The sequence below is a fragment of the Malaya genurostris genome, chromosome 1, assembly GCF_030247185.1.
Source record: "Malaya genurostris strain Urasoe2022 chromosome 1, Malgen_1.1, whole genome shotgun sequence".
Taxonomy (NCBI): Eukaryota; Metazoa; Arthropoda; class Insecta; order Diptera; family Culicidae; genus Malaya; species Malaya genurostris.
The window spans coordinates 111332525-111344447 of record NC_080570.1 but is presented as its reverse complement, the minus strand read 5'-3'; the positions used below and the strand labels follow the sequence as shown (position 1 = coordinate 111344447).

At 35.3% G+C, this 11923-nt stretch overlaps 1 protein-coding gene across 12 annotated transcripts in view; it reads left to right on the top strand.

Annotated features, from left to right (window-relative positions):
* Positions 1–11923, top strand: part of LOC131425410 (progestin and adipoQ receptor family member 3) — a 59102-nt gene continuing 47179 nt past the window's right edge. For 3 of the 12 annotated variants that reach the window (XR_009228988.1, XM_058587300.1, XM_058587301.1), the window contains exon 1: positions 23–136. The gene's annotated coding sequence lies outside the window, so the exon portion shown is untranslated. Of the gene's footprint in view, positions 227–11923 lie in introns of all 12 variants that reach the window. The other 9 variants (XM_058587291.1, XM_058587290.1, XM_058587297.1 and 6 more) reach the window with 8 other exon arrangements.

The following is an 11923-nucleotide window of genomic DNA, read 5'->3' as shown; positions in this document are numbered from 1 at the left end:
TTTCTCTTCGGGCTGCGCAAGGTTCGGTCCTTAGCAGCAACCCGGCAGAGTCGCGGTGCGTTGCGAGTTGTGTCCTCAATTTTGTGCAGGTGAACATAAGTGATTATTTCGAGATGCATCTTCAAAATATATCCAGGTTAATAGAGCTGTGAATGGATGTGTTCCGTGACAAAATTAATAGAGAGCATCGTGAAATTGCTCATAGGAGCTAGCAAGATGTTGGAAAGTAGGAACTTTGTGTTTGTTTGCTAATAGTTATTAAAACACTTAGCTTGGTGGATGTGCACCTAAACTCACTGCTTACAAAGCAAAATTTCAAGATATGATCTTTGCTCCTGAGGGTTTTTCAATAGCTTTTAGTGGCAATTTAATTCCCGGTTATAAAAAGTGATTCGCATTTGAATGTGTTGAGTGCCGACCATGTGATGCGCGTTCCTTGACTATCCCCGCGGCCGAGTGTGTGCCGCAGTGCCACAGCAGAGAAAACTTGCGATATTTATAGTGCAGCAAATTGAACTGCATCACAGAGAAATGGAGAGTAATTATATTCTCTTCTGGTCTGTGAAAGTTTGACAACAATTTTAGAGTGCCTGTCGGTGTTGTCTAAGTGTATGTCACTCGCATTAATTATTTCTAAGAAACATGTTTGAAATGACCATTAATTAAAGAGGTAACTAAAAAGTGCTTTTACTTCTGATAAACATTGGCATAAAGGAATTGCCAAAATCGAGTCTTTGTATTTCATTCAACCAGACTATAATGGCAGAACTGATTGTAGGCCAGCCTACCCTCCTGGCTTGTGCCCTTGATCCAATTACCAAATTCGACCCAGAATTATTTGTCGTGAACATGTTTCAATTGAACATGTTTCAGTTCCACAGATTCTTTGCGGAAGTGCCAAATATTGTTAGTTGTATGAGTCTTTACATCGATGTTGGACTATTGTACCAATGTTCATTTCATTAGTAGAGCCGGAATATTGTTCTACCGATCACTCTTCAATCGACCAATTGTGATCAAATCAGATACCACAGAAGAGATAGTTCGAAAACTGTTCAATACTGCTGTTACAGCGACGCGAAAACTCGAAGCAAGTGCCTCTATTTTCATTTTATCCTTAATGTCAATATGTCGGACAGAGACAGCAGATCTCATTCTAACTAATGGTTTTCGTATATGAGATGACTACTGGAGCCGTTACTCTATATTTAATTAAACAAGAATAACAATGGAAATATCGGCTACGAAAATGTAAGACTCATCGCTCAATGCATAAGTAGAAAAGTCAAGAACATTGAGAGTTTCCATCGACGACAAGGTTCCATAACTTACTACCTTGAGCGCACCCACAAACACCTAGTTTTCTAATCTCGATCTGACGTAACAATGAATAGAAAAGGCGATACTAAGCATAGCGCTTTTTCCTATTCGACCATGATCACGTTTATTTCGTAACATGAATCGAAAACACTTTGTCAATCGAACCGCCAGTGGCTAGAAATATCCAAGATTGAGTAAATTTGTCAAAAAGCATTTTTCATCGTTGGTAACAACACCAAGTAGTAGAATTGCAGTTGGCTTCCTACGCTGATATGCTTTGAGTATCTTTCATGAAACTAATATAAACCCAATCTGTTGTCCTTGATACAGCACTGAACTATACGTTTCACTATTTTGAGCTTGAAGAGTTCCGGTTAGCAAGCCCAAATATATTTGCTTTCTTGGTCAGTATCGTGACCATCTTAGATAAAAATCATTATTTTTAGTACATTATCGCAAGTAGATAACATTCAGGGCATGTTTGTAGACTCCGCGAGCTCATTCGATTGTAGCGTTTGGTTTGAGAAATGATACCGAGTATGTGACATAAACACTGAAGCATGCTTTTGTGAACTACTTGAATTAATTGGTGTCAAAAATGAGCCCAAACTAGAGTCAGAAATTATTTATTAAAAAGATAAAAAATATTTTAATGAGACTGTTTTGCAAGAAAAGAAAGGCATTATCACACAACTAGGTGGATTAAGAAGGGTTTTTTTAAAATCTTCGATTGCTTCGTCGTCGTTTTGCTCTTTTGCTCCGTCGCTTTAACTTAAACCCAGTAGTTCCGGAACCGGAAGTCGGTTCCAGATGAAAATCAGGAATTTTATTTGGGATTATAACAACTTCTATTTAAACCTAAGTTCATGAAAATCGAACCATCCCTGAGAAAATAGTCTGAGTTTCGATGTTTTCGGAATCGAAAATCGGTAACCAGGACAGCCGGAATTAGTTTGCTAGGCCGTGTTCTAACAATGACTAACGGTTGGAATAGTTCCGAGCCCAGTTTACAATTTTTCCATATTTTTGATTTTGCCGCTCAAAGCGACGCTATACATTTTTCAATACTGCTCACCCCGGAATTCCGGAACCAAAAGTTGTGGTCGGATGAAATTCTAAAGCTTTGTATGGAATTGAAAATCGGTAACGCTCTAGCTGAGGAAAGTGAGTAAGTAATCAGCTTAGGTGTTGGTTTTCGTTTTCTTTATAGCGTGTACGAAATTGAACAAAGCCCGCTGTGTGAATTGTTTGTGAAGGCGAGTTGTGTTTTCTTCTTTCGTGCCAGCTCGTACCGGTGCGTACTGGTTTTGTATCGTCATTTTGTAAGGCGGTTCAAAAGCTTTGAAGATCATCGCCCTGTAATTGCAGAACCGAAAATCAGATCTGGATGAGATTTCACAGTAGTTTTTGAAACAATATGAGCTTCAATTTAAATCAAGATTTGTGAAAATCGGTTTAAGCATCGCTGAGAAATAGAAGTGAGTTTTACTTTTGGAGTTTTCCGTCACTACCTTCAGTGCTTCCGAATCAAGTTTATATGTCCTCAAATTAATGAGAATTGCAAACTAGAAGAATTTATCAGTCTGTTTTATGTTAGTTGTAATGTTCTAAAAAGTTTTTAATAATTCTAAAACATTTCGTTTGAATCTCAGTTTATGAAAATCGGTTAAGCCATTTACAAGAAAATTGAGTGCACATTTCATACCTAATTTTCACATATTACCATATAACTCCAGAACCGGAAATCGAATCCAATTGAAATTCAATAGCAGAAAAGGCCTCCAAGAGGGGAAGGGGAAAGACAGGAATCCCCCCGGGCGCGGACTTTTTCAGGAGGCCTGGAAATTTGGAGTTTCAAAATTGTTTTTCATTCATCATTACAGATTAAAACATCAAAAATCGAAACAAATTTGGCTTGCGTATTATTTTGTTAAAATAAATGTTTAAATTTAAAAATCTCTTGATTTGATGATATTCTCATGCTCACATTAGTTTTTAATTCTCATGTTTAGGGGCCCGTAATATTGCAGTCCCTCCGGGACCAAACTTTCTCTCGGCGGTCCTGATAGCAGGCTATCAGACCATAAGACCTTTTCTTTGAATCTACATATGTGAAAATTGGTTCGGTCATTTATGAGAATACGGAGTGCGTATTTCACCACTATTTCCGGCACTTCCGATTTTTTCTATAGATTCGTATTAATCTATGTTCGTCATAATTTGCTCATTATCTCCGATAAGAGTGAGTGCACAAATTTCCCATTCGTTTGTTCATTTAACCCTGTAGCTCCGAAATCGGAAGTCAGATTCCAATGAAAATCAAAAATTTTCCGTGGCAACGTTAGATCTTTCCATTGAATGTAAGACGCATATTTTTGTTACACACACCGACATTTTTTGATCTCTTTGGAAGTGTTTAGATTTGGACACTGGGTTCTTTAGGCTTCGGTTCAAAAGTAACTTTTCACAGTAATTGTATAATCTGTGGATCTAATTGGAGAAATCGCATATCTTTGTTCATTAAATTCCAGTATAATAATGGTTGTTCTGTAAAGCCCCATTCAACTTGACGTCGTTGTTAAAGGATGACGAGTGGATTTCTATTTCAAAGCTAACCTATTGTCCGTGAGTACGATACGGAAATGATTTATAAATTTTTTATCGATTCTAATTTACCAAGTAACGTTCGCAGTAAAAAATAAACCTTTGGATTTACCAGAAATAGAATAAGCCTGTAATAGCTCGGGTTGACGGATCAATGCATAGAACGCTGGTCTCACAAGCCAGTTATCGTATGTTCGAGTCCCGACCTGGAATGATTCTTAGTGTCAGTAGGGCTATAGCATCAGTCATGCAATGAATCTGTGCGCTATAAATCAGACGAGAAGTCTGTTGGAACAGAAGATCAAATTCCACAAAAGAAATATAATACCAAGGTTTTGCTTTGGTCATATGAAAAGTACGAAATATATCAACAACATTCTAATATGATGTTCTTATTAAACATGATATCATATCATATTCAAGTGTAGTAGCTTGATCATGAAATCAATGAATGTAGTATGAGTGCCTTGCCCATTCGCCTTGCTATCGACAGTACGGATTCGAGGAGCGCTTGCGAACCGCAAACTGTACCAATTCAGTACAAATTGTATATTAAATGTCTTCGATGTTGAACAGAGTTGATATCATCCTACTAAAATTCGAAGCATTTCCTATCGTGTTGAGCAAACTGAATTATTAGAAATGGTGATGTAATTTCTCCCGAATACGAAGGACCAGTCAAATAGTGCTGAAGAGTTTTTATTCACTCAACGTGAAAGGTGATTTCTTGTAGTCACAGATCTTTTGCAGATCCCTTTTGAAATTTTTTCCCAAAATTGTGGCTTTAAAATTAAAATTGCCTAACATTGATGTTTCGAACAACAGGAAATATTCACGACGTAAAAAAAGTAAAACGTATTCACGTCAAAAAAGCGAAAAATGCCAACAACTTACATCACACCTCGTCTCTTCGGAGTATGCCGTCTGCATGATGACTGCATATATAATAATATGCAACCTAATGACCAAGTTGAAAAGTTGTTAAGTCTAGCAAATGAAGCAAGTGTTTGGCATGAAGCATTATTTGATTTTTTTTTAAATCGACACTTGAATTTTGCCGCTATTTAACAATATGATTTTTCTTACACATTGATTATTTCAGCAATGCTGTGTCAGCTGTTTTTGAAAGAAGGACAAATCTTACAAAAGTAAACCAATCGAGTTTCTCTCTCCTAACAATAAATGCTTCAAAACCCTACAATTTTGCCTAAAAATTTGGATTCAACAAAAATCTCAATCTTAGTAATGCAAAGAACTTTAAAGGGCGAAACTGTCATTCCATTTGTTTACGTAAGTTTCGCTCTCCGTGTTCCATGCCAACAAACAGGGCGATACTTCAATTGCTAGTAAGAAAGGGCGAAACTATTTATTTTCTTCCGAACCTTTTACTACTAGACGAGGTTTCCGAACCTTTTACTACTAGAAATAGTAAATGAGACGATAGAATTACCCGCAGATTTGTCAATTTCACGGAAAATGCGCAAAGGCGTATCTTTATAACTTAATAACACAGGAAGCATAAAAGTAAAAATCGAAAAAAAGGGCACAACTCTTTTTATGTTCATTTATTCAGTGGATATAGAAGGAAAGTGGTAAAATTTGCATGCCTTTTGAAGATAAATTAACAATTTATCGGCCAATCATAACTTGATCTGAGAATATACGATAATTTCTGAATACGATTTGAAACCAAAGTCGAAACATTCATCGATGTTTTTCTCCATTTACTGTCAATGTTAGATTCGCCTTTCTTTGAAAACAGCTGAAATAAATTGATAGTGTTTCTTGTGTTATGAAAGTGGAGACAATTCTTGACAACAATAGGGCAATTGTGCCTATGGCCATTTCCCAAGTCGAACCACCATTCAACAGGTTAAGATGTAATTTGAGTCGAAATTCACACATCAGCTCTAAGATGCCTTGGGTCTTATGAATAAATCGTATTTAGGAGCAATATTTGTAAGTACATAAGCACAATGTAATAGTTAATAGGATTAATTCTTCCGGAAGAATGAGCGGAACGATAGTTCACTAATCATTAAAAAAATAAATAAGAAAATTGATTGATAACTGTGTATTTCGGAATGGCCACAGTTTTCAAGAATGCGGTAGAAATTTCATATATAAACGACCATTAACGAGTTCATAGAAGTGAACGATTACTACTTTAAATACATGCAAAAGAGTCACTGCATTCAATACTAAAATCGTTGCCAACCTATATAACACATGGATCAATAAGTCCCGAGACTAACAATGGAAACAACATTTTTTTTATTCATCAACATAATCACCTTTTAGGGTGATACAATGGTTCCAACGTTTTTCCAATTTTTCAATACCATGTTTATAAAAAATTTATCTTTCGCTTCAAAATAAGCTTCAGTTTCAGCGATGACCTCCTCATTTGAGCCAAATCTTTTTCCCTGGAGCATTTTTTTAAGATCAGCAAAGAGCCAGTAGTCACTGGGGGCTAAATCTGGCGAGTATGGGGGGTGGGGAAGCAGATCAAAGCCCAACTCGTTCAATTTCGCCATTGTTTTCATCGACAACCCTGCCACAAGGGTGCATTTTGTTCCATCGAAAGCAATCGCGGCACCCACTTGGAAAAAACCTTTTTCATGCTCAATTTTTCATGAAGGATAGTAAATACATTTCCATATGATATCTGTGTCATCTCAGCAATCTCACGGAGCTTCACTTTACGATCTTTCATTATAATTTTTGTCACTTCACTCACATTTTCCGGTGTTTCCATTTTTTAAACAAACTACAAAACGACTTTACTCTAACCTCGATGACTCAGCTGTTTCTGGTCGGATCGACTTAAAATTTTGACCCGTTTCAAGCAAAGGTTAGTACTCTAGAAAGACGTGGTTACTGGTTTACTACGAGCGCCATCTCTGCTTTAGTCTCGGGACTTATTGATCCATGTGTTATATATACAAATGAATGTAAGTTTGTATGTTTTTAACGCCATAACTTCGGAACTACTGAACGGATTGCCACCAAACTTGGCACAGGTACTACTTGCATTTCAGAGATGGTTTAAGGAGTATTTTTATAAGGGTGGAAGCGTAGTAAGTGTTATAAACAAGGAGGGGTCATGGAAAAATTCATATAACTTGGCAAGAATCGATACGTTTTGAAAACCATAGAAACATTTTGCATACCGTAGATATGACTATACGGGGGGTGGATGTAGCAAGTGCTTTTAAAAGGGGGGTGTGATGTTTAAAACAGCATAATTCCAAAACTACTGAGAGGATTGCCACCAAACTTGGCACAGATACTTCTGGCATGAAAAAAATTATAAAATTTGACAAGAATCGATCATTTTTGAAGACCATGCAAACATTTTCCATATCTTAGATAACTACGAAACAACTAAACGACTCGCCACCAAGTTTGGCACATGTACCAAAGGAGGGAATCGATATTTTTTGAAAAACACAGATTTTTTCTATACTACTCACATGGCCATCTTGGAGGAGATCTGTAGTAAGTTCACTGACAAAAAGGAAGTTAATTCAAAATATATTATAAGGTTATTTTGAGGATGAGAGAGTGGAGTAAGTGCCCCGAACATGGAAAGTGTAAGGAAAAATTGATCGGGTTTTACGAAAAATTGGTACTTCTTCACGAGTACAGTATATTTCTAGCAACTAAGTGAGGATCACAAAAATATTCGCAAGAGGGAGGGAAAATCATCATTCTCAACATTGATCTGAATTGACGAAATCATACAATCAATGTCCTTTTTTTATGAAAATTGACAAAAACTGTCGACTCAAGGTGATGGAACCCAAGTAGCACGTTAAGTTGCTGTTCTTTATTTTTCTACAGATTGTGCAATTCATCAAATTAGTTCATATTACTATTGTAGTAACTGTTGTGTTATGGAAAAAGCGCAATTTTTCTGTGTTGTGCAACATATCTTCAAGTTCTTCCGTTGTTACGAACATTCATTCACAATTATTGTGCAACTAATACAAAAACTTATGCATCGACTCGATTACAAATGCTGCAATTAAATCAGCGAAACTCATGGGAACTACTACGTAATGTAAACAAGAATTGAATTGATGTTTACAAAAACATATCAAACATAATTTCTAATGAATAAGTTTCACATTTGATTTTCAATGCAACTGCCCGTAACACAAACATGGAACTTTAAAAATATATTGTACATAAATGAATGGTAATACTACATATTGTAGAATTGATTTTTTATGTTTTAGTAAATAGAAAATCGACAACGAACTGCATTTTTATGGTGAAACATGTCTTCGTACGACTGAAATTTTCTTTTCAATCAATATGATCGGGAGAGTATTTGAAATTTGAAGTTATCAAACATTCATACACCTTTTCAGACGATTTTAATCATATTGATGTTTCATTTAATCTGAAAAATCTTGAAATGGATTGTTCTTCAATATTTTCCAATATGGCATCGAGGGTAACAGTGTGTTAAAAAGAAAATGGTTCACCCAACGTAATGATTTATTTTTCCTAAATAAATGGAAATATAAACATGTAATTATTGAAAAGAGAAATTTTTGTTTTTATTTTTATCAAACTAGTTGACTTAAACAACAATACAGTTTAGTCATTCATCTTAGTGAATCCGACATTTGTGATACGCACTGTAGGTATTATTTCGGTGAGCCCATGTGCTTTAGTTGCAAAAACAAGTTGCTCAAGCGGTAATATATAACTATGAGAGTAACTATGATGAACAGGGCCGGTGAAACATGTTAAATCCAGGTGGGTAATTTTTCATACTGCGGAGAACGACCCACTATTTCGAAGTATTTCTCTATTCTAATGGAAATGATATTTATCCCTAAAAAGTGCAGTCGTTTTTTTAATAAAATATTGATTCTATAAAACTTTTCATGAAACGCGTAAATTAGAAGTTTGAGGAGTTTGCGGTACTAAGTTTTAAAACAAAATATCGCATCTAAGGTTTAACCTGGTTTCAAAATCACTGCCAATATTTGTTTTCAATTCAAAGTACCAACCTTCAAAGAACATTTAACATCAATAGCACCACGAACACTGAATCTATCGACATATAAGTAACGTTACTAATTTTATTTATGAAAAATGGAAATAACGAATTCCGTGTGTTGCTAAAACATTGCTTTTTGAAAGGAAAAAACGCGCAAGCCCAGCTATAGCTTGAGAAATGTTCTCCCGCTAGGATCCATTAAAAATTGAGATTTGTGGTATTCTGATTTTGTACTTGGCTAAATGAAGCAGTCAACCGGAAAAACTTAAGCAAGTTCTGATAATCTTGATGTATGAACGCAAAATCAAAGGTCGTGAGATTAGATATGTTGAGATCGTTAGCACATGAACTGGAAGTTCTTTTACGATCTTGTACGAAAATCTGAGCATAAAAAATCTTCACCAAACGGATCTCGAACACTGCCGCTCATAATCAACAAAAGTCTGCCGCAATAAAATGGAATGCGTTGGTATGGAACAGTGGACGAAACATGGATCCACTATTTTTATCCGGAGTCATACCAGCATTCAGATTGGGAAAGCCATCTGAAAACTTAACAGGTAGCTGGAACAATCATGGCAAAAGTTTTTTAGATGTTCGAGGTATAATTAACATCGACTACCTTGAACCGGGAAAGTACCATCAAAAGTGATTCACCGTTAACCAAGACAATGCACAGTGCCATTAGTCAATGAAAACAATGAAAAAATTAAACGAATTGGGTTGCGATCTGTTTCCTCATCCACCTTGTTCACAATTACCTAGCCCCAGCGATTGCTTGTCCTTTGCGGATTAGAAAAAGACACGCCAGCGAAATTTTTTTGGCTTGAATAAGACAGTCATCGCCGCAAAGGAAGCCGATGTTTAGACCAGTGACAAATCATTCTATAAGGATGGTATTGATAAATTATGAAAAGTGCTAGAACGATTGTATGTCATTTGAAGATGATAATGTTGATGAATAAAAAATATGCCTGCACACGAAATTATGTTTTCTGGTTAGTTCCTGGACTGTTTGAACGATGTGTTAGCAACGTTTACTTCTTTTCTGAACCACACAGAGTTCAAGTTTAGTCGATATAGAATCATGGTTTGTAAGAGTGATTTTCTTAAAAGCGACACACTCATTGAAACGCAGAAATTCAATGGAAACCGTGAACTTGTATGTATTTGTTAGACGAACAAAGATTTTCGTTACTAACTGAAGTTTCGATCACCAATTATCTGAAATATGATTTTATAGATATATATATATATATATATATATATATATATATATATATATATATATATATATATATATATATATATATATATATATATATATATATATGTCTATATATATATATATATATATATATATATATATATATATATATATATATATATATATATATATATATATATATATATATATATATATATATATATATATGTATATATATATATATATATATATATATATATATATATATATATATATATATATATATATATATATATATATATATATATATATATATATATATATATATTCATGTACTCCAATCGATGTGTAGAAATATTTTTAATGCAGTTTATGAAATGATATGGAAAATAAATTAAAAATTGCTGAGATATAGATGTTCGAAACCTGAACACTGTTTGTACGGTACTCAGTATTTTGAATTTGCACACCGGTATAGAAAGCAAAAACGTATTCGTCCGCCCGATTCTCTCGATCCCCGTCCCTGTCTACCATCTTTATTGGAACTAACAAGGTCTTTGTTTTTTGTCACTAACTTTTTCGTTCTCCTTTCCCCCGTCTCTTCACCATCTCGATGTAAACTAATTAGATCTCTGTCGTATTTAGACATGCTGTTCCCACATCCCCTTTTTACCTCGTTTTCCACAATATTTACTTCTCTTTCATTCTCTTCAGTAACACCATCATCACCGACAACGGAGAACCGCTCCAGTCGATGACCAGGCTGCGGGCCACCCGCCGAGTCTTTGTAGCCTGATGATTTTTCCCGCGGACCCACACGGACTGAATGATGCGGCCAACATAAATATTTACCAACGCCATCTGGAAGACTCTAATGCTATATTCAATTCACCGGCCACTGCTGATCGCTACCATAAAGCTGAATTTTCGAAAATCCGCGACCCCGATACGACATAACATAATGATACTATTCTAGTTTTAAGTTAATCGTTAATTAAGATTAGAAAATACCCTTGGCATCTTAGAGCTTAAGTAGTGTGCCTTAAAATTATATTATATTATTGAATAAAAAAATGCGGGTGGGTAATGTCAGAGACATAACTGAATGTCGTGAATACGAAAAAAATGGCACGCTCCCATCACTTTTCCGAATATCAGTTAGTCGATTGATTGTATGAATTGTGCAAGCTTTCTCATTTTTCACTAATAGAGTTTGAAGCGATGCACCTACATTAAAGTACAGATTAGTTACATTAAACAGCTACTATTCTACAACTATATATTCCAAACTTGAGACAATTCCTTTTTAATTTGCTGTAGTTTATTTTTATTGAAGCTATGAAGTTCGAAGATATCATATTCTTCTCGAAATTTCAGTACGAGACAATTGCAATGGCCTGGCCTGAAATGTATCGACGATCTTCGGTATGCAAGGCGCCCCATAGTAAAGTAAGTCGTATTCACGACAAAAACGTAGTCCTACGTCAAAAGATTTTGAGTGATTTTCTTCGTGTGAAGATATAGAAGGTGAGATGTGACAAGGTTCATTTCATCATGCAGAAATCTTTTAATAACTTAACTTTCACTTTTTACAAGAGGAGTCGACCTTAAACATCTGCCGGAAAATTCTGATGAAGGTCTTCTACTATTTACTATTCCCGCAAAGCTACCAAAAGTTGTTACTTTCTACTTGCTACTACATTCTTCTTTTGTCGGTTCGGAATGTAAAGAGTAAAAGACCTTTATCAGTATTTTCCAGTATCTCAGAGACC